The sequence below is a fragment of the Muscardinus avellanarius genome, assembly GCF_963383645.1.
Source record: "Muscardinus avellanarius genome assembly, chromosome: 9".
Taxonomy (NCBI): domain Eukaryota; kingdom Metazoa; phylum Chordata; class Mammalia; order Rodentia; family Gliridae; genus Muscardinus; species Muscardinus avellanarius.
The window spans coordinates 26,207,349-26,233,037 of record NC_137795.1 but is presented as its reverse complement, the minus strand read 5'-3'; the positions used below and the strand labels follow the sequence as shown (position 1 = coordinate 26,233,037).

The window sequence follows — 25,689 nt, the reverse complement described above, 5'->3', positions numbered from 1 at the left end:
TGGGACTCAGGGCTCTGCCCAATAAAGACGGCCTCACTAATGAATTGACTCATCTATATCCCTTAGGTGCAAGGTGAAGTACTTAGCTCCCTCTGCTCCACATCACAAAGAACACTTCACCAACGGGCATGCGGGCGGCGTGGAGTGTGCGCCTGCGCATGTGCCTTAAAACGCGCTCATTTAATGAGCGTGCACAAAGTCAGGCAGAGCCCGGACTGTCTGGAAAACAAATTTAAGTGATGAGAGAAGCTGAAGCGAACACATCTCTAGGAAAAACAATGAGGTCTTTGTCTAATTGCTCATTTATCACAGATTTTATCTCAGTCTGCCAACAAGTAAAAAGGAAAAGGTGGCAACCAGGTTAGCCCTGCAAGTTTAACCAGCATATGCTTCTAATGAAGCCAAGACTTTGTGCTAACTGAATGTTCTATCACCTCCCCTAATTGAAAAGTAATAAAAATGTCACAAGCAGTGTCAATTAGCCGTTGAAGGGCTGCTTTCCTCCTGATTACCTTTTAAGGCATCAGGTGGTTTTAGAAAATACTCTAGGCTGCCTCTCCCCCTCCCAGCCTCGATAATATTTATTTCAGAAGTGACCAGGAGAAACAAGATCCCTGAGTCCAGACATTCAAACACAGAACGAAAAAAAAAAAAAGTCAAAATAACTACAGCACATGAGTGTTGGTTAATTATGATCTGAAAGTCAATAAAGTCATCTGATGGCAGATTTAGGGGAACTCATTAGAAAGTGGAATTCAGTTGTGGAAACGTGTAAGCTGCTATGGCTCTGAACCCAGCCCGTTTCATTAGGGTCTTCAAGTAGGATGAGAGAAATGGCCGTGGGGTGTGGGTGTGCCCGTCCACAACCTCACAGGGCAGCTCCGTAAAGCACTTGCAGTGACAATAAGTGAAGATAAGATCTAGGCAGCCTCTTTAGCAACGTGATTTTTGTTTCATTTTTCAAAATGAAATCACAGAGGACAAACTCCACTCACATTTTAAAAGCCGGCCAAACAGAGGGCCAAAGTATCAGACATCGTAAAGTCACAGGCTGAGGGCCACGCTGCACACGTAGGTCCTGTGGCTGCTGACAAGAAACTGAGAAGAGCTGGGCTGGCTGGCTGGATGGCTGGGCGTGCTTCTTGGGAACCCTATAGGAGATATTTGCTTACATGTGGAATTGGCTCTGTGGGCCCGGAATGTAAGTCCCTTGAAGAGAAGCTGTAAGGCAGTCTTTGCCAAATGTACCCATCAGTCTCTTATGGAGAACCCATCCTGGGAAAACTTGCTAGGCCATCTGGGGTGATACGAAGATGAAGCAAACTACAGCCTTTGTTAACATTTAGGAAAATAAGAAATAAACAAACAACACGCCTCGCCTACTCTTTCTGATATATTCCCTAAAATAAAAATGTTCTCTTCCCCCATTTATCAAAAGAGGTGATCTGGTTTGAGAGTAATAAAATTTGGCCAGTGTATGCACACCCAGACGCTCATACCTAAAGGAAAAACAACTAAAAACAACAACCAAAAAGGCTAAACACAAAACCATATGAAATCAGAGCGTCTCCTAAAACAATCAGACCCAGACAAAGGCCAAGAAAGCAAGCAGCAAATCACAATGATACATTTGCCTCACTTGGTGGTCCGGCCTGCGCCGGTTTTTATTGTCCCATCCCCAGAAGTCAGGCTTTCTCTGTCTTGAAACTTTGGAGTAAGGCTGAGGTGTAGCTTGGAGGTAGAAAGCCCCTGGGTTCCATTCCCAGTACCACACACACACACACACACACACACACACACACACACAAACTTTGGATAAAGAACTGGAATCACATATACTTCTCAAAGCTTTTACTTTTCTTGAAGGTAGGCATCTCAAGAATTAAAGACAATTCAATAAAGACATGCAAATGTCCAAAGCTTGTTAAGAGACAAGAATTCAACTTTATTAATACTCAGATACAAATGACACACCACGAGTTGTCATTTTACGTCTATTGCTAAGGTCCAGCACTGGTGAGGGTTGGTATAAAGGGTTCCATAGTTTGCTGCCCAGTGGAGGTGTACTAGTTTCATTTTTTTAATGAATGATTATAAAAAATATCCATAGCCTTGGACCTGATAATTCTTCCAAAAAATGTATCCTTAAGGAATAAATTGAGATGCATTTGAAAGTCTGAGCACAGAAAATATCCATCACTCCTCCCCATCCCTGCCCCCCTGAAGTGTCTGCCTTGCCCTGGAAGTCTGTCTGCGGGTGAACCCTTTTACTCTAGCTCCCTGCCCCCCCAGAGGCTCACGCTTTTCAAACACACTGAAGGATTCCAGATGTTCTCTGACCTCCTGATGTCTAACCTCATGTCCAGCCCTTGCTCCTTTAACCTAAGGGCTCTTGGCAGGTTTCTGCCTGTACCTCTGTCACTTACTCTGTCTGCGCACAGCTCCTCTCCACTGGGGATGAGTCACGAGCTCACCTTCTCTCTCCCCTCATTCTCATCTAGCAGAGTTTCCTGGACACTTGGTGCGCACGTTTCGCCTTGCAGAGCCTCAGCACTGGAGCAGTGTTTTGCTCTTATTTTTCTGTCTGTCAGTCATATTAATGGGCGTCTGGAAGAAGAATTAGGCACTTGTGCTGACATCACATTCTTACCCACAAGGCCTGGGCTGTTTTTCTAAAACAAAAGAAAATCAGAAGCAGAGAAAGGCAAGTCAAAGGAGAGAGAGAGGGGAGCGGCCAATTCATTTGTGCACCCCACTTCACATAGACAACTCCATGCAAGCTTGTTCCTTAGTGTGGATAATTCTAAACAGTTTGCCATTTGCTTGGATGTTAATGAACAGGGATTGGTATGGAGGACACTAGGAGTACAAAGGAAAAGAACTAGAATAGCAGGCTTCTGGGAGAAGAGATAACTTGTAATTCTCCAGTACAAGAGATGGGATTGGTTTGTCATTCAGGAAATCTGGAATCTAGAGTCAAGATCACTGGCATCCAAAGACGCCATAAGTAAAGGAAGTGCTTCAAAAAGTAGAAGGAAGCCGGGCATGGTGGGGCACACCTGTAACCCCAGTATTTGGGAGGCTGAGCAGGAGGATTACAGGGTCGAGACCAGCCTCAGCAAATTAATGAGACCCTCAGCAATTTAGCAAGACCCTGTCTCAAAATAAAAAAATAAAAGGTCTGGGTTGTAGCCAGTTGGTAGAATGTCCTGGGGTTCTATGCCCAATACCAAAAGAAAAGAAAAACAGAAGGGAAAAAATATATTTTGTCTTCTATGTCATTTTGATTTTTAAAATGTGGCGGTGGCCACTCCCTTGTTTGTAATTTCTAAACCCAATGTTGATGAATTTCATTAGGACGCTTATCTGCGCAAAAAACTATTTTCTCATGGAGTGTTTTATTTAGTTGGCTATTTTGAAAGTGAGTACTGAATAGACAAATGCCTTCAAAGTAATGTGTAGATTTTTCAGAATACAGCCATAGTTTTGTAGTGGCAGCGTCAGCATCCCCAAACCCTTTGGAACATCTGAACTGTGCAGTTGTGGCAAGTGTACTGATGTTGATCCAGGCTCTACAACTCTTTATTCTTTTCCATCTTTGATGTGGCACGTATTTGATCTTCATTAGGTGATCTTTGGCTCAATATGGCACATCCTACTTAAGATACCTTCCGAGACGAGGAAAATCCAGGGTTTATTTGCTATCATTTTCAAATCATTGATAACCCTCACACAATTGTAATTCAGTTCTACAAAATTTCTTGTCACAACATTAATGGTGTGTGTGTGTGTGTGTGTGTGTTTAAGTATGTATGCCTAAGAAATATTTCTTAAAACCAGGCTGATTTTAACTGGAAAATACTTGAGAAAGGAAAAATAAAAAAGCTGATCAAGGAAATTTTGGTGATGTTTAACAGCTGTTTCATGGGTACATATCTGTTATATTTTTTAGACCGCAATTAAATGTGATTTTAATAATCATTTGGTATTTAAATAATATACTATGATTGTCATATGGAATTTTAATTAAATGCACATTTTCTTCTAAAATATGAAGCGTTACCACTGCGAAAAGACCTTTTCTCTCCTAAGAGCATTTTTTAAAGTAATGTTCCTTGTGATTGAGTAAAAAAAAAATTCTTTTGTGATATTATTTACCCTTCTACATTAATCTAGCATTTGATGAGTCTTGAGGGAATGAAAGGCAAGAATTTTAAACGAAGTAAGTGTTCTCATAATCTCCTAATGAGGATAATGAAAACAGCACACAGAAGGATATGTTTAAGATAAAGCATGCTTCAAGTAAATAGCATATAAGAAGCAGAAGTTACTTCCATTCTGTCTCCATTCCGGGCATTTCCTGTATGCCGTGTTTGTAAAGCAGTCACATTCCATATTCTTCACCTTTGTTCTTATTCTCTTTAGGAAACTCTATACCGTAGTCTCCCCGAGCCCCTCCCTTCAGCCCCAGCATTCAAAGTCTGAGATCTTAGACCTTACTTAAAAGCAAGCTTGTAAATATAACTGTTCAACTCACCATCCACCCTTTCCATGGGCCCCAGAGCATGTCAGTGTTTGGTGCTCACTAAATTTGCACTTTAAAGACCCCTTGACTTTCTGTAATTTCATAGGGTTATTTCTAAACTATCATTTTCCTGTCGTTTCTCCCTTAAGGACTTCTGTTGCCTGCTCACCTATTCTTACCTCTGCTCTCAATGTGTCAACTGCATGTGAACGCTAACTGGGACAGACCTGGGATCTAAGGATTAGTGTTCATAAGCTAAAACCCTGATCAATTCAATGATGTTTCAAAAATCAAAAAACAAAAAGCAACAAGGTACAAGCCTCCCCTCAGCAGCGGCACCAGCTCCAGCGTCTGCCTTTTCTTTGTCTCTGTGTTTGCTTTTCATCTCCCCGAGAGTCCGGGGATTCCCCATTGGAAGTGCATTACCCACATGTGAGCCCAGTTTAAGGTGAAAGATGGCTTTTCACACAAGTGGTGAGTGTAAGAGAACTTTCAGTTGTTTTTTCAAGCCAAGGGTTGGAGTAATGAAGGAAAATATCTAAGCCTCTACTTATTAGGAAAGTGCCAACAAGTTTCTCCCAAATACATTTAAGTTTTACGAGCTATCAGTTCACCCTGGCTTCTAATATTACTGGTCATTATTTTCTAGCAATAAAAAAACCAATATATTTTCTAAGGGTTGGGGGAATTATGTAAAGTATAATTGATTGATTTTTCTACCCTTAATTTTCGACCCTTGTAGGGAAAGAGCATATAGTTTGAGTAGAAGATGCCAGAGCTAACACTTGGTCACAAATGTGTACAGGAACTGGTCTGGATTAAGAATGTTCCCCCAGCCCTCATGGAAACAAGACAACAATGTTGGAAGTGGGGCTTGGTTGCTAAGTAGGCGTCCCTGGAGGTGTGGCCTTGAGGACTATATGTGGTCCTTTCTCCTGGACTTCATGATGTGAGAGCAAAGCCTTGCTCTCTGCTTCTCACTGCTATGCCATGAACTCTGCAGACCTAGCCTAACAGAGACTGAACTCTGGAATCTCCAAAACATGTGAGCAGATAAATCTTCCTTCCTCTACATCCTATGGTTGGATTTATTGAATCAGAACAATGAGAATGCTGTCTAGGACAGAGACTATGCTTGAGTTTAGATCTTAACTGTCCCCTAAAGGCTTGTGTGTTCAGGGCTTGGTTCCCAGTCTGGTGGGAGGTGGGGAGTCTACATGGTGGGGCCAAGTGGGAGGTCTTCAGTCAGAAGGTTGTGCCCTAGAAAGAGAGTGTGGAGTTCAGATCTTTCCTCCCACATACTTTCTTTTGCTATTGCTCCCTGGCCAGGAGGCAAGCAGTCTCCTTCCCATGATGCTATCTGCTGCATTGTACCACCACACCACAGGTCCAAACGCAGCACAGCCAATCAGCCTAGCTAAAGCCTCCAAACTGTGAGTTGACATCAACTTTTTCTCTTTTTATAAGTAGTTATTGCAGGCATTTGTTAGAGTAATGGAAAGCTAACACATATGGAGTCAGTAATCTCAGTGAGAATTCCTCATTGAAATTGTGAATTGTGCAACTTCACAATCGCATGCAAAGAAATATGATTAGACTATACGCTATATATAAAAATTAACTTAAAATTATCAAATACCCAAATATAAGAACAGAAATTATAAAATTCCTGTGTGTGTGTTTGTGTGTGTGTGTGTATGTGTGTGTTACTGGGGACTGAAACCAGGGGCATTCTGCTAATGCTGAACTACACCCCCAACCCTTTTTTAAATTTTTGTTTTGTTTTGTTTTGTTTTTATGGTGGTCCTGGGGATGGAACCCTTCTACCTCCAGGCTACACTCTCAGACCCATTTTATATTTTTTATTTGGAAACAGGGTCTCTTAAGCCAGCTGAGGCTGGCTTTAAACCTGCATGATCCTCCTGTCTCCGCCTCCCAAGTGCTGGGATTACAAACATGAGCCACTATGCCTGGCTAAATTTTTATTTTGAAATAGAGTCCTCACTAAGTTGCTGAGGGCCTAGTTATGTTGCTGCGGCTATCCTCAAACCTGCAATCCTCTTGTCTCAGCCTCCCAACTACTGAGATTATGGCATACATCATTCACCAGGTTTAGGAACTATAAAACTCTTAATAAATGCAAATGTTTATGACCGTGGATTAGGCCATGATGTTTTTGGACATGATTCTGAAATCACAAGCAACTGAAGAAAAAGGAATTTGACTTAACCAAAACTAAAACTTTTAAGTATCAAAGGATACTGAAAAGGGAGTGAAAACAACTCAGAAAATGAGAGAACATACTGGAAATTTTTATATCTGATAATGGGATGTGTATGTAGACTATAATGTTTATAATGATAAGATGACCCAATTTAAAAATGAAAAGAGAATTTTTTATTTAATTTTTTTTCCTAACCCCATCTTACTACCTCTTTACCCCCTCCCTGTGCATGCTGGTGAGGTTGTTAGTGATACCTTCATATGGACGTGATATTATTTTATCTATTTCTTCCTCAAGCTTTCTCTTTTCCTCCTCTTCTCTCTCCTCTGATCCCCTTATGCTATTCTGCTGATCTCACTTATCCAAAGAAGATATGCAATGGGCAATAAGCACATGAACATATACTCAATATCTTTAATCATCAGGAAAATTAAAATCAAAATCATAATGAGAAGCCAGGCGTGGTGATGCACACTTGTAATCCCCGCGCCTGGGAAGCTGAGACAGATCGCACAGGTTTGAAGCCAGCCTCAGGTACTTAGTGAGGCTCTCAGAAACTTAGTGAGACCCTGTTTCCAAATAAAATATAAAATAGGTCTGGGAGTGTAGTCAAGAGGTAGAAAAGCCCCTGGATTCCACCTCCAGTACCACAAAAAATAAATAAACAAATAAATAAATAATTTATTTTTTTATTTTTTGTTTGTTTTTGGTAGTACTGGGGTTCCTAGAAGCCCTTCTACCTCCTGGCTACACTCCCATACCTATTTTTACATTTTTATTTGGAAACAGGGTCTCCTAAGCCAGCGTACCCGCTGGCTTCGAACCTGCAGGATCCTCCTGTCTCTGCCTCCCAAGCGCGAGGATTACAAGCGTGTGCCACCACGCCTGGCTATAAATAAATAATTTTAAAAAATCACAATGAGGCACTACTGCATACTTACTAGGATAAATATGATTTTAAAAATGAACAGTAACACATGTTGTCATGGATGTGAAGAAACCAGAAGCTTCACACATTGGTGGTGGGAAAAAAATGCTTTAAATGTTGGAGAGAAGAGTTTGGCAGTTACTCAAAATGCTAAATATAGAGTTATCACATGACCAGACTCAACTCCTAACTCCATACTCAAGAGAAATGAAGACATGTCCATTCAAAACCTTATTCATGAATTGGCTATTGTGAATTACACTGCTATAAACATGAATATGCATGTATTACTATAATATTTTTATTTCAGTTCCTTTAGAAAGATATCCCGAAGTGACATAGCTGTATCATATGATGGATCCATCCCCAGTTTTCTGAGGAATCTGCACACTGATCACCATAGTGGCTGCACTAATTTGCAAACCCACAAACAGTGTAGAAGAATTCCTATATCCCCACATCCTTGCCAGCACTTATAATTGTTTGACTTTTTTGTGTGTGTGTGTGGGTCTGGGCATGGAACCCAGGGGCATTCAGCCTCTGGGCTACACCCCCTGCCCTATTTTTTATCCTTTTTTTTTAAACAGGGTCTCACTAAGTTGCGGAGGACCTCAGTAAGTAGCTGAGGCTGTCTGCAAGCCGTGATCCTCCATCTCAACCTCCCAAATGCTGGGATTATAAGCATGCACCACCATGCCCAGCTTTTCTGACTTCTTGATGATTGACTTATTAGAGCTGATCAACAAATTCTGCCAAGTAGTGGGATACAAAAATCAATCTAAATAATCCATAACTTTTCTATATGTGAACTATCTATCAATTCACTGAAAAAGATATCCAGAAAACAATCCTATTCACAATAACCTCAAAAACAATAAGATATCTTGGAACAAATTTAACCAAGGAGGCCAAAGACCTCTATAATGAAAATTACAAAACACAAAAGAAAGAAAGATTTTAGAAGAAGAAAAGTTCTCTCATGCTCTTAGGCAGAATAAATATCAAAATAGCCATTTTACCAAAAATAATGTACAGTCAATGCAATCCCTATCAAAATACCAAGGTCAAGACGGGCATGGTGGCACACACTTGTAATCTCAGCATTCAGGAGGCTGAGACTCAGAGGACAGCCTCAGCTACTAAGTGAGGCCCTCTGCAACTCAGTGAGACGTGGTTTCTGATGGGTGAGCCTGACAGCGGTGGGGCTGAGCAGGAAGGAGAGTGTCGACGGCCCAAACAGAAGCACATGACGAGTCAAGCAGGATCTCATTTATTTCTCGCTGGCAACCCAATTTAAAGCAAAAAACCGCAAGGGGGATTTCCAACAGGAAACTATTCTAACCTATCAAGCTAAAGGTCACTCTTGCATGTGCAAAGCATATAACTTGCAGCCAATCATTATCCAATGCACAAGGGGTTCACGAGCATGGAAGCATTATTTGAGCCAATAAGGTTCAACATTACCAAGTTGGGCTAGCGGGGGCAGGGGGAGTAGTTACGCCCTCCATATCTGCTCACCGCTACATGTTGCCGATTCATTGGAAGTTCTGTCAGGCGGTTGTGCAGACCCCAACGCACTCGGCGCTACATGTAGCTGATTCATCGGAAGTTTCATGGTTTTGTCAGGCAGTTGTGCAGACCCCAACAGGTTTCAAAATAAAGAATAAAAAATAGGGCAGGGGGTGTAGCTCAGAGGTAGAATGCCCCTGGGTTCCATCCCCAGACTGATTCATCGGAAGTTTCGTGGTTTTGTCAGGCAGTTGTGCAGACCCCAACAGGTTTCAAAATAAAGAATAAAAAATAGGGCAGGGGGTGTAGCTCAGAGGTAGAATGCCCCTGGGTTCCATCCCCAGACTGGCAAAAAAAAAACAAAACCCAATGTCATTCTTCACAGACCTAGAAAAATCAGTCATAAATTTCATATGCAAAAGAAAAACAGCCAGAATTTCTAAAGCAATTCTCAGAAATAAGAACCATGCAGAAGATATCACAATACCTGACTTCAAATTATACTACAGAATTATAGCCATAAAAACAGCATGATATTGGCACAAAAAATTGACACATAAACCAATGGGACAGAATAGAAGATACAGAAAAAAATCCACACACTTATAGACAATTGATTTTCAACAAAGTTGCCAAAAACAGACATTGAAGAAAAAACAGCCTTTTCAACAAATTCATGTTTCAATTAAAAAGAAAGATGCCACCAGGCGTGGTGGCACATGCTTGTAGTCCCTGCACTTGGGAGGCAGAGACATGTGCTTCTGTTTGGGCCGTCGACACTCTCCTTCCTGCTCAGCCCCACCGCTGTCAGGCTCACCCATCAGAAACCACGTCTCACTGAGTTGCAGAGGGCCTCACTTAGTAGCTGAGGCTGTCCTCTGAGTCTCAGCCTCCTGAATGCTGGGATTACAAGTGTGTGCCACCATGCCCGTCTTGACCTTGGTATTTTGATAGGGATTGTTGTTTTGTTTTTTGCTTGGATTTTTGTTAGTTTGATCATGTTGGTTTTGCCTATCTATTAGAGAACCAGATCTGTGCTTTGGTAGGGAAGGAAGATAAGGAAAGGCCAGATATTGCAGAACCCAGAGCAATAAGCCAGGATCAGAGGCTAAAAAAACCCTCAGAAGGTAAAGACAAGAATGTGGCAGGCAAAGTCTATGCCTTGCTCTCTCCTCGAGAGCCTCCAGAACCCTACTCTTTTGTTAGTCCTAAATTCAATTGATGATTTCACAAGAGTCGTTTCTCCTTTCATGATTTAAAAAGATTAAAGATTCCAGAAAAGGTGGGAAGACAACTTCAAAAGTTCACCACACAACTCTTTTAGATCAAAGGCATTTTATTTTCCTGGCACAGAAGAACTAAAAGGTAAATAAAAAGGCACAATATTTTATAGGGTTCTTCATTGATGGGCTATTCTTTAAATGCTGAGGAAGAAAACAAGTAACACTCCTGACTATTTAATTAGAGTGTGTCTAAAACCAGAGTCTGCTGTATTAGAGGCACTGTCTCAGACTTGCTAATGATGGAGGGGGGGAATCAATGAAAAAGAGCCTTGTTTTTTTTTATAACAAATGTTTTATTAATTACCAGTTCTCTGCCTCCCCCCTCCTCTAATCTCCAGGCCATAAATGGTGCCTTAAAAAGTATGATCACTTGACTTATGTGAAGGACAATGTTCGAATTTAAAACACAACTGTTTTTAGAGAAGTAATGATTTTCAATAAGTAAAAATATAGAGTAGGATGGTGAGTACCTGATATGATAGGGAGAAACCAACGGGGAATCAGAGATGAGGACCTTCAAAGCCCCAGGCTACCTCTCTGGCTTGATTTATACCAACCAGGCATATGTTTTTTCCATCACCTGTGACTCCCAAGCCAGTGATAGCAGTTCTAAAACACTGCCTTCCCACACACAAGTCCCTCTGGAACTCAAGGATGTGGCGGTCTTCAGTTAATCTACTCTAGTTAGTGTTCCCTTCTTCCCTCCAGGAAACCTCCACTCCTCAAACTATGAAAATGAGTTGTCCCTCCTACTTGGGACTTCATTTCAGCTTTTACCCACATTTTTATCAGAGCTAAATCCAATAACATTTCCCAGAAGTCTTAGAAAATAAGTCCTGCTCATTTACCTTGAACCTCAGTCTCTGAGGACATGGGGCCCTGCCCCACTGTGGCCTCCTCTGTTCAGTTCATACACTTCCTTGCCACAGGATTTAGGCACAGACTTAATCCTGTCAACGATTCTATTGACTCTTTCCAGGGACTTGTGTTAACTCTCTGTGGCTTGAGAATTCAAGGCTCATTGTCATTGTTAGCCAACACTTCTTTGCAGAGAAGTTAATTGATTATTAGGACTAACTTGATAAAGCATTCATTTTTTTAATGGTATGGTTTTGGCAATTTATCATTTCTAATCATGGTTGAAGTGTTTTCAGACCCATTATATTTCAGGTTCTTCTTACCATGTTTGCATATATATGTCTGAAGCCCACATTGATAAGTCATTTGGATAAGTTATTTTAAAAGTAAAAGATTAACATTTATGATAGAGTCCAAGAACTAACAGCTATACCATGGATAAACTTTATACTATGCCTGTACCATCTGCTAAGAAAGTCAAGGAGCACAACACCTTGATACAGCTAGAACTGCATATATATGTACCACCTGGGGCACTGGGGGATCCATTAAGCCTCACCTATTATGAGCTGAAGATATCCCCTCAAAATTCATGAGTCAAGACGGGCATGGCGGCGCACGCTTGTAATCCCCATGCTTGGGAGGCGTAGACAGGAGGATCTCGCAGGTTCAAAACCAGCCTCGCTGGCTAAGGAGACCCTGTTTCTAAATAAAAATGTAAAAATAGGTCTGGGAGTGTAGCCCGGAGGTAGAAGGGTTTCCAGGAACCCCAGTACCACCAAAAAAAAAAAAAAATCATGAGTCAAACTCCTAACTAACCCTCATCACCTCAGAATGTGACTGCATTTGGAAATGGGGCTTTTAAGAGGTAATTAAATTAAAGGGAGATATTTAAGGTAACCTCTAATCCAATATGACTTATGTCCTTACAAGAAGAGATTAAGATAGAGAGGAAAGAATACATGAAGACACTAGGAGATAACAGCCCCCTATAAACCAGAGCCAGGCCGCAGAAATGAACAACCCTGCTGACAGCTAGATCTTAGACTCCAGACTTGTGAGAAAACAAATTTCTGTTGCTAAAGCCACTCAGTCTATGATGCTTCATATGGTAGTCCTAGCAAAGTAATATAAGAATATCCTTTTCTTCTTTCAAATTCAGTCAGTTGAGAGACAGAAATAAGAGGACAGTATCAAGAGGAAAGCACTGTTTATGACAGAGCTGACTGAAGACCATGTCTTGTCTTTGCTTCTGTGTTTCAATGGGCTTGCTAATATCTCCTTTCTAAATTAGACGAACTTTCCTGTTCTGTTTCTGGCATGATAAGATAACTTTATAAACCATGAAAATAAGGTCCCTTATGATGAAGCAGAAAACAGAGCAGAATGTATGCCTCTTATAAACAGAAAAATCTGAAAGAAAAAGAAGCTGATCTCTCTTTGTTCTTTAAAATTCGCCATCAAAACTGAAGTGATGAGTATAGAGAGAGGCCAGGAGTGTTTTTGAGAAGCTCCAAGCTCAAATCAAAAGTATAGAAGGTAGAAGTGAGCCATGGGACAAAAATCTGGTGGGGAGGGAAGTAATGAAAGATTGACAGAACCCCTCACCCCATTCTCCCATCCATAGTGCCAAAAGGCCAGAGACAATGACATTTGCCCTCCTAACGAAACTGGAAACATATCCTCCAGAGAATGAGCACTCTGTCCTGGGAAGACTGGAACTCCTAATTGTTGACACACCAAAGACAAGTGTTCTGTATTTGGCACTGAGAAGACTGATCAGCCTGCCTGTATTTTCTGTCCATAAACCTAGAACACAATTTCTTAACATGGGCACCATTGACATTTTTTAAATTGGTACATTATAGTCTCACAGCATAATGTGGATCATGTTGACAAAGGTATACATTTCCATAGTAGTTGGCGCCCCCCCTGCCTCCCCATTTCCCTCTCTCCCAATACCAGGTGTCCAGGTTAACACTGTTATATTCACATGTATGCACTTAGTCTCAGGTGCATTTCCATTAATGAACCTCCGCTACTCTTCCTCCCTGGCTCCACTGAGGATCGCCTCCATTATCTGGAGTTCCTCTGGTATCCCAGATACTCCCTTGTTTGAGCATATTAAAGAAAATATACGTCCCTTCTCTTTCTGTCCTTGGCTAATCTCATTTAACATAATATTCTCCAGGTAAATCCTTATCTCTCATAGTTGATTCCTGCATAGGAATCAACTCAAGATGAATCAAAGACCTAAAAATCAGACCAGAGACTCTAAAGCTAGTAGAGGAGGGCATAGGTTCAACACTCCAACTTACAGGTACTGTAGTAACTTCCTCAACAAGACTTCCAAAGATCAGGAAATTAAAACAAGAACTAAGAAGTGGGATGGCATCAAACTAAAAGTTTCTGTTCATCAAAGGAAATCATCAAGAATTTAAAGAGAAAGCCTACAGAAAGGGAGATCTTTACCAACTATCCTTCTGATAGAGAGCTAATATCCAGAATATACAAAGAACTTAAAAGACTTTACACTAGCAAAACAAATAACCCAATCAAGAAATGTGCACTACTGACATTTTAAGACAGATGGATACCTCTTTGTCATGGAAAGCAGTCCTTTGCAGTGGAGGATGTTTAGTATTATCCCTGGATTCTACATACTAGATGCCAGAATCAATGCTGATTTGGGAAAGAAAAACTTCCACAAGTATAAATAGGCAATCAAGATCATCAGATACTTGAGGAAAATCAAATATAAAATAAAAAGACAGATAATTATACAGAATAATTAACTCTAGAAGATACAGATATGAAGAAAACTTTTTAGAAACTATAATTTTATTATTGTAAAATTTAAATGATAATTTATAACCTAAAAAATTCATTTGTGTGTGTGTGTGTGTGTGTGTTACTGGGTATGAAACCCAGGAGCTTTCTACCTCTGGGCTACACTCCCCTACCTATTTTACATTTATTTGAAAGCAGAGTCTCACTAAGTTGCTGAAAGCCTCACTCAGTAGCTGAGGCTGGCTTCAAATTTGTGTGATCCTCCTGTCTCAGCCTCCCAAGTACTGGTATTACAAGCATGTGCCACCACGGTAAGCTAATAATTCACTTTCTAAAAATGAGCATATCAGGGAATAAGAGTTAATGGAAAGTCAAATATAATTCTTTCCCTTCTCTCAAAAAGAAAAAAAAATTCTCACAACTTAGCTAAAGCTCTAAAATTAAAGTCAAAGAAAGTGTCCTAAAACTAGATTTAAAAAATCAGAAATAGAAAATATAAAAGAAGAATTAAGAAACATCTGGGATGAAACCAAAAGCTTAACATCTAAAAGGAGTTTTAGAAAAGGAAAGCAGAGCAGAAAGAATATAAAGAAAAAGAAGAAGAAGTAGAAGACAAGGAGTAGAGGCAAGAAGAAGAGAGTCCCTAAAGCTTAAATCAGAGGCATATGGTGATGTCAACAGGATGGTGAAATAAGAGGTCTCCAGTCCATGTCCTACCACAGAGAGAAATATATGGTAATTATAAATGGAATAAAGTGCCTAAGTGGGAGATTTGGAATGCATACAGGAGATTACAAAGCCCAATGGACCCCAAGACCAAAGAGGGCTGCTTTAAGAAGGCAGGCTAACTGTGGTCCTAGGTACACCAGAGGCCATCATAACCCCTCTATGGACTCAGCTCCAGTCCCACTTATATAAGGTCCCACCACCAGATCCTCTGCCATGGGACAGGAGAAAATCCAGGCCAATCTCTGGCCCTGGTTAACAGAGCCCACCAACCTCAGAACCAAGTACAGTTTCTGAAGCAGTCCCATAACCTGGCTCTAGCCCAATTCTTGTGAGATGTGGAAATATTTCTGCCACACAGAGATCTGGCCAAAGGATGAAGGAGTAGCCTGGACTCTAGGCACTACTGGTAACAGACTTACTCACAGTAGAACTGACTGTGGTCCCTAAAGCAGGCCTATGACTTTACTCCAGTCCCACTCTACATGAATCATAAGAACCAATCACTGATCCCAAAGGAATATCTATGAACTGCTTGAAAAGGAATTCAAAATAATTGGCTTAATGTCTCAATGAGCTGTACAACAATTGAAAAAGAAGATTGAATGGCATAAAAAAGAATACATGAACAAAATGGGAAGTCTGATGAATAATATTTTAAAAAACAAAAAAACAGAAATATTGGAACTAAAAATAGAGTGATCTGAAAAATACAAAGAAAGTTTCAATCATGCAGACCCAATCATGCAGAAAAAAGTCACTGAACTCAGAAATAAGGAGCATTTAAAATTATCAAATTAGAGGGGCAAAAATTTAATGAAAAAGAATGAAGAAATACTAAATATCTTATGAGACCAAAAGTGAATACATAGATGCATTTTAGAAGTTCTAATAAAAAGTAGAGAAAGAAAATGGGACAGAATGTGTTTAAAGCAATAATGATAGAAGTCAGGCATGGTGGCATATGCCTATAATCCCAAAGGCTGAGACAAGAGAATCAATCATAGGTTTGAGACCAGCCTCAGCAGCTTAGCAGGATTCTCAGCAACCTAGTGAGACTTGTTTCAAAACAAAACAAAAGAGTCAAAATGCTGGGGGTATTGCTCAGAGGTACAATGCTCTGGTTTCAATCCCCCGTACCACAAGAGAAGATGATGGCAACATATTAGGAGAAGGAGGAAGAGAAGGAATAAGATAGGAAGAGAAAGAGGAGGAGGAGGAGAGGAAGAGAAAGAGGAGGAGGAGGAAAGGAAGAGAAAGAGGAGGAGGAGAGGAGGAGGAGGAGAGGAAGAGGAAGAAGAGATAATGATGGGAAATTTTCCAAAACTGAGAAGAGAATTAAGTATCTATGTCCATGATGCCCCTTCCCTGCAAACACACACACACACACACACACACACACACACACACACACACACACACCAGGCTGAACACTGGTCTACAGATTCAGTGCAGTATCTATCAAAATGCTAATACTATTTGCCACAGACATAGTAAAAATAATTCTAAATTCATATGAACTACGAAGACTCCAACTAGCCAAAGCAATCTTGAGGGAAAAAAAACCACACATCTCCTGCTTTCAAATTATCCTACAAAACTATAATACTGGCATAAAACAGACATGTAGACCAATGGAACAAAACAGAGCCCACAAATACATAGTCAACTAATTTTCAACAAGGATGTAAGAATATACAAGAGGGGGAGAGGATAATCTCTCTAAAAAATATTGCTGGTGAACTGAGCATCTACGTGCACAGAAACTCAAGTTGGATCCTTATCCCATCCCACATTTTAAAAAAAAAACTCAGCCGGGCGTGGTGGTGTACACTTGTAATCCCCGCGCTTGGGAGGCTGAGACAGGAGGATTGCACGGGTTCAAAGCCAGCCTCAGCTACTTAGTGACGCTTTCAGCAACTTAGTGAGACCCTGTTTAAAAAAAAAAAAAAAGGTCTGGGAGTATAGCCCAGAGGTAGAAAGCCTCTGGGTTCCACCCCCAGTACCACCAAAAAAAAAAAAAAAAAAAAAAAAACTCAAAATGGACTAAAGACCCAAACATAAAACTTGAAACTTAAATTCCTGGAAAAACAAAGGAGGAAAGCTTCTTGATACTGGCTCAGACAATATTTTTATACGACCCCCAAAGCACAAGCAAGAAAAGAAAGAAAAGCAATAATATGCAAATTTTTTAGATTGCATCAAACTAAAAAGCTTAAGCACCACACAAGCATTGGGGGACAGCAACAAAGAGCCTATATTATGGGAGAAAACATTTGCAGACTATATATCTGATAAGGGGTTAATATCCAAAACTGTATAATGAATTCCAGCAACTCAAAAGCAAAAACAAAACAACCAAAATAACCCAATAAAAAATAAGAAAAACAATCAGGTGTGGAGGTACCAGTACCTGAGAGACTAAGACAAGAGGATCACAGTCTTTTTTTTTTTTTTTTGGTGGTGGTACTGGGGTTCCTGGAAGCCCTTCTACCTCTGGGCTACACTCCCAGACCTATTTTTACATTTTTATTTGGAAACAGGGTCTCCTAAGCCAGCGCGTGCGGCTGGCTTCGAACCTATGGATCCTCCTGTCTCTGCCGCCCAAGAGCGGGGATTACAAGCCTGTGCCACCACGCCCAGCGAGGATCACAGTCTTAAGGACAGTATCAGCAAGTAATAAGGCCCTCATCAACTTAGCAAGATCCTGTTTCAAAATAAAAATTAAAAAGGGGGAGGGTCCAATTTTATTCTTTTCCATGTAATTATTATTTTTCAACAATATTTAGTTAAAAGATTATTATTCCCACCACCAAATGTTCGTGGAAACCTTGTCAAAAATAACTTGACAATATAGGGAAGAATTTAGCTCTAGGCTTTTATTTAACTCCAATGGTTTATATATCTGCCTTTAGAATAGTACTACACTGTTTCAATTATTGTAGCTTAATATGGTTTGAAATCAGAAAATATACATCTTCTAGCTTTGTTCTTTTTCAAGATCGTTGTGGGTACCTAGAGTCCATATTCCATATTAGGATAGATTTTTTTTCTGAAAAATAAATATATAAATATATGATAGTTTCACCTAAAAAATAGAAAAAATAGATTCTCTGGTAAGAAAGAAAGCAAAAAGAAATATTGAAATGTTATCTTTAAGTCATCAAAAGCTTGGTATCAGACAAATGAAACTGTTATGTGAGATTATCATTTTTAATTTTTGATAAATTGCTATAATACTAGATGTCAACTACTAAGCCAAGCATTGGAGGGAGGGATAGGGAGAGAATGGGGTGGGGATCAGTTGGGGGCTGACTGGGCAATGTGTGCATGTATGTCTACAAAAGTATGTATCCCACTATGATGTATGAATACAGTGCACCAATTAAAAATAAAAAAAAATAATAAAAAAGGGGGGAGGGTGTAGCTTGGAGGTAGACTGCTGCTGGGTTCAATTCCCAGTAAAATACACATAAACACACACGCCGGGCATGGTGACGTACGCTTACAATCCCAGCATTTGGGAGGCTGAGACAGGAGGATCTCGGTTTGCGGACAGCCTCAGCTACTTAGGCCCTTTGTAACTCAGTGGGATCTGGTTTCAAAATAAAGAATAAAAAATAGGGCTAGGGGTGTAGCTCAGAGGTAGAATGCCCCTGGGTTTCATCCTCAGTACCACAACACACACACACACACACACACACACACACACCCGTATGCGCACATACAAAAGCACAAAAAACAATAGCAATAAATTTTAAAGGGTTGGGTGTGTGGCTCAGAGGTAGAATGTTCTTGGGTTCAATCCCTAGTACCAAAATAAAATAAAATAAAATAGGATAAAATAAAATAAAATAAAAAAGACCTAAAAAGCCATTTCTCTATAGCAGATGTATAAGTGGTTAACAGGTGTATGAAAAGGTGCTTAATATCACTAAGCATATGGAAAGATACAAATTAAGATCACAATTAAATAACAACGCACACCTGTTAGAAAGACTAGTATCAATAAGACAAAGGTAGGTGGTGGCAGGGATGTGGGCAAAGAAATGTTTTACATGATTGCTGAGGATGTAAATTCTTGCTGCCATTACAATGTGAAGGTTTGTACAATATGGGAAACGACATGGGGTTCCTGAAAATGTTAAAATTGAACTGCTAAATGACCCAGTACTCTACTTATGAGTATTTTTCAAAAAGCATAGAATCAGTACTCAGATACCTGTGCTCCCATGATTATTGCTGCATTATTCACAATACAGAAGATAAACAGCCTAAATGTCCATTGACAGGTAAATGGATAAAGGAAATATGATCTGTACAAAATGGAATATTATTCAGCCTTAAGAAAGAGAGACATCCTGCCATTTTTAAAAACCATTGATGGGCCCAGAGGCTGTAATACTAAGTTAAATGAGTCAGAACAGAACGACAAATAGTGAATTATCTCCCCTATACATAAGAGTCTAAAATAACCAAACATAGAAAGAAACAGAGAATGCAAAGGTGGCCTGAGGCTGGGAAGAGTGTGAGGGAAGTGGGGGGATGCTGGTCAAAGCCACAAGGTTTCAATCAATAGCCACATGCTTGTCTCTCATATGTGAAAGCTAGAAAGAAAAAAGAAAAGAAAAGAAAAGAAAAGAAAAGAAAAGAAAAGAAAAGAAAAGAAAAGAAAAGGGATCTCGTGAAAATGAGGCGAGAAGTCAGCAGAGCAGTAGAAGGGGTGAGGGGGACAGAGACCCGGAGGAGGCAACAGGGCAGCGGTGTCCTGCGCCTGTGGAAATACATCGCCGGAGCCTCACTATCGTGCAATTCCAGTGCATCAGGAAAACATTTAAGGGTACAAAGATCCATTTATACTGGATAAATACATTCTGATGATTTAATGTTGGTGACGGGGGTCAGTAATCCTGGACTGTATCTTGAAATTCACTTAAAAAGTACATATTAAGTGTCCTCGTCACAAAACAAATCATATGTGAGGTGATAGAGGTGGATATGCTTAGCCATGGGGATTATTTCACAGTGTATGTCTGTCAAAACATCACTCTATCCACCTTTAATACACACAACTTTTTGGTCAATTAGACCTCAATAAAAATGGAAAAATAATTTGAAAATAGAAAGATGCAAATCTTCAAAGTGAAGTGAATCTCACTCTTTGATACATATTTGAACAACAAAAAGATTTCCTTAAATCTTCAGAAAAGGAAAGGGTGTCAGTGTTTATTTACAAATGAACAGGAAATAGAATGGCAAAGTTTTCTTTAACTATCCAGAGTGCTGGATAGTTTAAAAAACAAAATCCAAGGGATATGAGTTTCAAACCTAAAATTCTATGGCCAGCACCACAGTCAGGTTTTCTTCTATGTGTCTATCTGAAAGTGTTACTGTGGATGTGCTATACAAAAATGAAGTGGGCCCCTTTCCCTGCGGAATCACCATGGCGGCTGGGACCCTGCACACATATCCGGAAAACTGGAGGGCCTTCAAGGCCCTCATTGCTGCTCAGTACAGCGGGGCTCAGGTCCGCGCGCTCTCCGTACCACCCCACTTCCATTTTGGCCAAACCAACCGCACCCCTGAATTTCTTCGCAAATTCCTGCCGGCAAGGTTCCAGCATTTGAGGGCGATGATGGATTCTGCGTGTTTGAGAGCAACGTCATTGCCTACTATGTGAGCAACGAGGGGCTGGGAGGAAGTGCGCCAGAGGCGGCCGCCCAGGTGGTGCAGTGGGTGAGCTTTGCCGACAGTGACATCGTGCCCCCAGCCAGTACTTGGGTGTTCCCCACCTTGGGCATCATGCATCACAACAAACAGGCCACCGAGAATGCAAAAGAGGAGGTGAAGCGAATTCTGGGGCTGCTGGATGCTCACTTAAAGACAAAGACTTTTCTGGTGGGCAAACGGGTGACGCTGGCTGACATCACAGTTGTCTGCACCCTGTCGTGGCTCTACAAGCAGGTCCTGGAGCCTTCTTACGGCCAGGCCTTTCCCAACACCAACCGCTGGTTTCTCACCTGCACTAACCAGCCCCAATTCCGGGCTGTCTCGGGAGAGGTGAAGCTGTGTGAGAAGCTGGCCCAGTTTGATGCTAAGAAGTTTGCAGAGAGCCAGCCTAAAAAGGACACCCCTCGGAAAGAGAAGGGCTCACGGGAAGAGAAGGAGAAGCCCCAGGCTGAGAAGAAAGAAGAGAAAAAGGCAGCTGCCCCCGCTCCCGAGGAGGAGATGAACGAGTGTGAGCAGGCACTGGCTGCTGAGCCCAAGGCCAAGAACCCCTTTGCGCATCTGCCCAAGAGCACCTTTGTGTTGGATGAATTTAAGCGCAAGTAATCCAACGAGGACACGCTCTCTATGGCGCTGCCATATTTCTGGGAGGACAAGGACAAGGACAGCTGGTCCCTGTGGTTTGCTGAGTACCGCTTCCCCGAAGACCTCACCCAGACCTTCAAGAGTTGCAACCTCATCACTGGAATATTTCAGCGGTTGGACAAGCTGAGGAAGAACGCCTTTGCCAGTGCCATCCTCTTTGGAACCAACAATAGCAGCTCCGTCTCTGGAGTCTGGGTCTTCCGAGGCCAGGAGCTTGCCTTTGCGCTGAGTCCAGATTGGCAGGTGGACTACGAGTCATACACATGGTGGAAGCTGGACCCTGGCAGCGAGAAGACCCAGACGCTGGTTCGAGAGTACTTCTCCTGGGAAGGGGCCTTCCAGCACGTGGGCAAAGCCTTCAATCAGGGCAAGATCTTCAAGTGACCACCTCTTGCCACCACCTAGCTGCCTGAGCCTGCCCTTCAGGGAGATGGGGGTCATTAAAGGAAACTGAACATTGAAGAAAAAAAAAAATGAAAGTGGCATCTGACAAAGGAAAGGCACAGGATTCAAGACAGCAAAGAACCACACTAGAAGTGAAATGAAAAGAAAGCTGAGGATAACAGCTGTTCAGCCAGTTAAAACTGGAAAAGAAGACCAAAGTCTCTGAAAGACACTTCCAGAAGAAAGTGATTCAGAAGCTGAGAGAGAGGGAGATTCTCTCAGAATAGCATGATCTGGAAAATCTATACTAGGATTAGATTAATCTGCAGTTTTTATAAAATCCTGTGAGGAGTATAAACCTGCAAGTTTAAAAATCGGGTTAAAGAGTTAAGAACATGAATCAGCATGATAGCACAGAAAAGCAAGCAGAAAGGAAAGCTACTAAGAATTTCCTTTTAGTTACATGGGAAATAGTGAACATTTATTGAGCATGATGGTTTATTTTTAGTCACCTTGTGAGCTGTTTTTCAGTCATTATGGGTTTAATCCTCACAATAGTATTATAAGGTACTTATGATTATCCCAATTTTGCTTATGAAGAGATTAAGTAACTTGCCCTGGGCCACAAAACCTTAAGTAGCAGAACCAGCCTTCTCAAATAGGCCTGCTTATTATCATTAATAATTCTGGGCTTTCTCTTCTCCATTCCTCCTGCATGAGGGGTGTATAACTCTAACATTTCAAGGGAGGTTTCAATTAGGACTAGAAATATACTAGAAACATTGCAAACAGTTCTCCAAATACCTGAAACTCAGTATGGTGTAGCTCAAAGGTAGAATTACCCTGAGTTCAATCCAAGTACTAAATAAAAAGAATTTTTAAAAAGATTTTTAATAAGAAAATTTAGGGGAAAAAATAAAGGCAGAAAAACAAATAACCCAATTTTAAAATACAGAAATGATTTAATCATTCCTCCAAAGACATACAAATAGTCAATAAGTTCATAAAAAAGGTGCTCGACATCATTAATTATTAGGGAAAATCCAGTCCAGACTGTAATGAGATATCACTTTAAATTACTAGAATGGTTATAATTTTATAAAGACCAATAATATCAAGTGTTGATGAGCATATACAGAAACCCTCATATATTGCTGTAGGAATGCAAACTACACCCACCTTGGAAAATTGTTTGTTTGTTCCTCCAAAATATCGATATAGAGTTACCATGTGATTCAGCAATTTTATTCTCAGATATGCATCAAAATGAAATGAAATATGTCCCCTTCATAATAACCAAAAGGTGAAATGAAAGCAAGTTATCCATCAACCAATGAATGAATAAGTATGTGGCATATCTGTAGAAAGGGATGTTATTTGGTAATAAAAGTGAATGAATCAACTACTGACAGACACGGATGAACATTGAGAATATTATGGTAAGTGGAAGATGCTAAACAAGGCACAGGATATAATATCATTGAACTTATATGAAATGCCTAGAATAGGCAAATTCACAGAGACAAAAAGTAAACTAGAGGTTGTCTCAAGCTAGGGGGAGGAGAAAATGGGAGTGGCAGCTAATGAATCCAGGGCTTTTTTGGAGTGAAGAAATATTCTAAAATATTTTCCTATATGAACTTTATGCTATTTGAGTTACATCTCAATGAGTCTGTTTTAAGAAAAATGAGGGAAGATTCTATTCATTATAAAAAAAACTCTTATAAACTAGGAATAGAGGGGAGCTTCCTCAACTTGACAAAGAAAACATATACATGTATATGTTTAAATATATATACAAACACAGTAAACTATATTTATGTGCATGTTACAGTTTACATACTTAATGGTGAGAAAAAAACTGGAAGTCTTCCCCTAAGATCAAGAGCAAGACAAGGATATCACTTCTCCCAGTCTTGCTTTTAAACATTATACTGGAAGCCCCAGCTAAAGCACTAATACAAGAAAAAGAAGCAAAATGTATATAGATTGGAATGGAAGAAATAAATGTCTTTGTGCACAGATGACATGATATGTGTGTAAATAACCCAAAAAAACTAACAAAAGTTTTAGAAATAATAAGCAATTGTACCACTTCTGCAAGATACAAGGTCAATATACTGGAGTCAATTACTTTCCTATATACTAACAATGAATAAGTAACATTTGAAATTAAAATCACAATATCATTTATATTAGGACCTCCCCAAAATAAAATACTTAGGAATAAATCTAATCATAGATGTTCAAGATCTATACAAAGAAAGTTACAGGACACTGAGGAAAGGAATCAAAGAACTATTAACTGAATGAAGAGACATTCCATATCCATGGATGAAAAGACTCAATAATGTAAAGATGTTATTTCTTTCCATTGATCTAGAGGATCAATGCAATTCCAGTCAAAACCCCAAGAACTTCTTTTATGGATATTGACAAAGTGATTAAAAACTATATATAGAGGCAAAGCATCCCAAATATTCAACACAATATTGAAGAACAAACTTGTAGATCCAACACTAGTTAACTTGGAGACCTACTGTGAAGCTATAGAAATCAAGATAGTGGGATATTGATGAAAAATAAACAGATCATATCAATGACAGAGTAGAGTTCATCAATAGAACCATGTAAATATAGTCTATTGATCTTTGACAAAGACACAAAGGCAATACAATAGAGCAGTTAGTATTTTCAACAAATGTGCTAGAATACATGGATAAACACAGGCATAAAAATTAGTCTATTGCCAAGATATGCAATCAACCCAAATGTATATAAATAGATAAATTGATAATAAAAATTTAGTGTGAGTGGTGCATGGTGACACACTTGAGAGGCTGAAAGAGGAGGATCACAGGTTCAAGGCCAGCCTCAGCAACTTAACAAGACTCTGAGCAACCCACCACAACCTTGTTTCAAAACAAAAAATAAAAACTGGCTGGGTGTGAGGTAGAATACCCCTGGGTTCAATCCCCATTACCATAGAAGAAAAGAAGAAACAGAGGAAAGGATAGAGGACTGAATAACAAAGGACGTCGTTTCATTTGTGACCACGTGGATGAACCTGGAGAATATTATGTGAAGTGAACCGGCTTGGAAAAACAAATACCACACGATCTCATTCATATGTGGAATTAAAAACAACAAACTCATAGAAAAACAATAGGATGGTGAGTATCAGGGAAGTGGAGCGATGTTGGTAAAAGGTCCAATGTGTCAGAAGAAATAAGTTCAAAAACCCACTGTCCAGCACAGGGACTACAGCTGATAACAGTGTGTTATATACTTGAAGGTGCCTAAGAGAATAGATCTTAAGTCCTCTTGCCACAAAAAAAGTACAAGTATTTAAGATAATGTGTATGTTAGTTAATTTGGTTTAACCATTTCACAATTTACATATATATCAAAATATCAAGTTGTACACCATACATATACAGACTTCTCCATTTTATATTATTTTATCTTATTTTATTTTTTGTGGTACTGGGGGTGGAACCCAGAGGCTCTTCTATCTCCGGCATATAATCCCAGACCTATTTTATACTTTATTTGGAAACAGAGTCTCACTAAGTTGCTCAGAGCCTCACTAACTAGCTCAAGCTAACTTCGAACCTGTGTGATCCTCCTGTCTCAGCCTCTCAAGCACTGGGATTACAAGCCTGTGCCACCACATCGGGCCCCAGAATTATTCATTTTAAATAAACAGTTAAAATAAACTTTTAAAGTAAAGAGTTAGCCAGGCATAGTGTCTCACACTTGTGATCCCAGCATTTGGTAGGCTGAGACAGGAGAATCACAGTTCATGGCCATCCTCAGCTACTTGGTGGGGTCCTCTGCAACTCAGTGAGATATTGTTTCAAAATAAAGAATGAAAGCCGAGCATGGTGGCGCACGATTGTAATCCCCGCGCTTGGGAGGCGGAGACAGGAGGATCGCGCAGGTTCAAAGCCAGCCACGCTGGCGTAAGAGACCCTGTTTCAAAAATATAAAATAGGTCTGGGAGTGTAGCCCAGAGGTAGAAGGGCTTCCAGGAACCCCAGTACCACCAAAATAAATAAATAAATAAATAAATAAGTAAATATGAAAA

The 25,689-nt window shown here is 40.2% G+C and overlaps 1 pseudogene across 1 annotated transcript; it reads left to right on the top strand.

The window, feature by feature from the left end:
* The first annotated feature begins 20,271 nt into the window (after positions 1-20,271).
* LOC308267155 (elongation factor 1-gamma-like) lies at positions 20,272-21,599 on the top strand (annotated as a pseudogene). The gene has a single exon. The product of its transcript is annotated as an elongation factor 1-gamma-like (transcript).
* The last annotated feature ends 4,090 nt before the right edge of the window (positions 21,600-25,689 follow it).